The sequence below is a fragment of the Thermobia domestica genome, chromosome 9, assembly GCF_964235325.1.
Source record: "Thermobia domestica chromosome 9, izTheDome1.hap1.1, whole genome shotgun sequence".
Taxonomy (NCBI): domain Eukaryota; kingdom Metazoa; phylum Arthropoda; class Insecta; order Zygentoma; family Lepismatidae; genus Thermobia; species Thermobia domestica.
In genome coordinates, this window is record NC_137462.1 from 145,805,117 (window position 1) to 145,807,572 (window position 2,456).

The window sequence follows — 2,456 nt, forward strand, 5'->3', positions numbered from 1 at the left end:
GTCGCCAGTAGCCAAGTTGGCGAAAATCAGTGATTGGTACGGCAACTTGGACATTAGTTCCAGGCGTTGTCACAGTGACTTTAACAGCGGGGATACTGCGGGACAGAAGGCAACGGGAAACCACCACTCTATTTGTCCCTAGTTTTCTGACAACAGAAGGAGAACATACGTACAATGATCTTTCGCAGGTCAAAATGTAGTTCCGGAGGCAAAATATCCCCACCCCCCATTCGGATCTTCGGGAGGGGATGGCCTGGGTAGGACTATTGGACGAGAAAGTAACAATGTGAGGAAGATAGGTAGGGGAAGAAAGACATACAAGAGCGAAAGGTTTAAGATAGGTACATGGAACATAGTACCATGTTATAGGGAGGAAGAAAATCTTAAAAGAGAAAATGAAACAAAATAATCTAGATTTGGTAGGAGTTTGTGAAGGTAATGGAGTGTTGAACAGCGAAGGATATACAATGTTTTACTCAGGTATGAAAAGGGTTGTCATAATGGTGTAGGAATAATTCTTGGTAAGCGTTTAAAGAGAAGGTAGTGAAAGTAGAATATGTTGATAATAAGAGTTATGATGATAAGACTTAAAGGAAGAAAGAAAGAAAAAATGAAATGAAATCTTTAAGTTTTACGTCCCACGGTTATGCCGGTTAGGCTAAAGGAGACGGTGATGATGAGAGATGAGTGAAATGGTGGAATGAAGAAAGTGGGAGGAAACGGGATAACCCCGAGAAAACCCACGAGCACGGTGTTTGTCCACCACAAAGTCCACACGGCGCAAGCGAAGAAAGAAAGATCTAGTAGTCATACAGACATATGCACCGACGACTTTGCATACAATTGAAGAATTAGAGGAAAATTATGAAAAAATAAAAGAAATTAAAGACAGGGAGAAGAGGGGTACATGTGTAATTGTATTGGGAGATTTCAATGCAGTTGTGCGAGAAGAACAGGAAGGTAGTATCGTAGGCAAATATGGTTTAGGCGAAGGAAATGAAAGGGGAAAGGGACTGGTCAATTTCTGTAGACATAATTCACTAGTAATTGGAAACACATGGTTCAATTAGCACAAGGGAAGAAGATGTACATAGAAATCACCAATAAACGGTAGAGGATGTCAGATAGACTTGTTATGTATTTAGGTCAGGTATCGGAATAGCTTGAAGAATGCGAAGATCCTTCCCGGAGCTGACATTTTCTCATATCATAACCTTGTGCTGGCTAAAATGGATGTTCAACTTAAAATTGTAGGCAGAAGAAAAGTAGGCAACAAAGTGTTCAACACTTAAAAGTTAATAGACGAGGAAGAAAGAAATCTTTTTGTTAAGAAATTTGAAGGTAAATATCAAATGAGAAAAGGATAGGTGCGGACAGTGGCAAACGGTGGGGAGCATATTAAACTTAGTATACAGGAGGTTGCAGAAGAAGTAGTAGGTTGCCGCGAATACAAAACGGCTAAGAAATCATGTGTTACAGAACAGATGTTGTAGAAAATGAGGGAAAGGAAGACGTGGAAACAGGTTGATACAGAAGAGGGCAGAAAGATGTACTCCCATGCGAAAAAAAAAAAAAAAAATTGCGCGTATACTGTAAATCACGATTTTTCGCAATTATTTCATTTTCCTTATGTTTATGGGTAAAATTCAGTTATTAGTATGTGGAGATAATAGAAAGCAATCCATCTAAGGAGATATTTCCAAAAAATATAATAAAATAATAAAAATATAAGCAAAAAACAAAATTATGTTCGGTTTTGTGTATACTGGCAATAATGTTTTCGAGGGAATTTTCGGAGCAGCACAGCACGATTGTAGAGAGAATTACAGAATTGGTAACAGAACAGGGGGACAGATGAATCAAGGAACAGGAAAGTGGAGTAAAATATTGCATTTATTGGCTTAAATCTAGGGTGTAAATTGTCTGCCAAATATAAATTAGCTTCTGTAACCAAGATATTGTACGGAAATATATAAACAAAGAGAAAAACTGTTGTCTTAAGTTTGGAAGTGACATGCTCTATAGCCATGAGCATTTATTTCTTAAGAAAAAGAGAAGCAACAAAAGAAAGTCTGTGTGGTCTAGTGGGTAGAGTGACGGACTAGTAATTCTTATACTGTTTTGACCCCAGATCGAATCCCATCCGATCCTGTTCAATTTTTTTTTCTTTACAAAACATTGTAGAAAGTGTATAATTTTTATGTTAATAAGAACCGAAACAATATAATAATGAAATAACTTTTTGTTTTTCTGATGACGTATTTATTCAGAATTAGCTTACTATTTATTACTAATAGCGATTGTTTTTAGTTTATGGTATGGTATGTTTAATCATTCCCTCTCCGTTTTTTTTTCTTTTTTTTTAACACAGCAGAAGTAACTTCAAACTTCAACTCACTGCGAGTGTGTCTGTAAAAAACAAAACAAGCGCGACCTGCAGCTTTACACACAGCGTG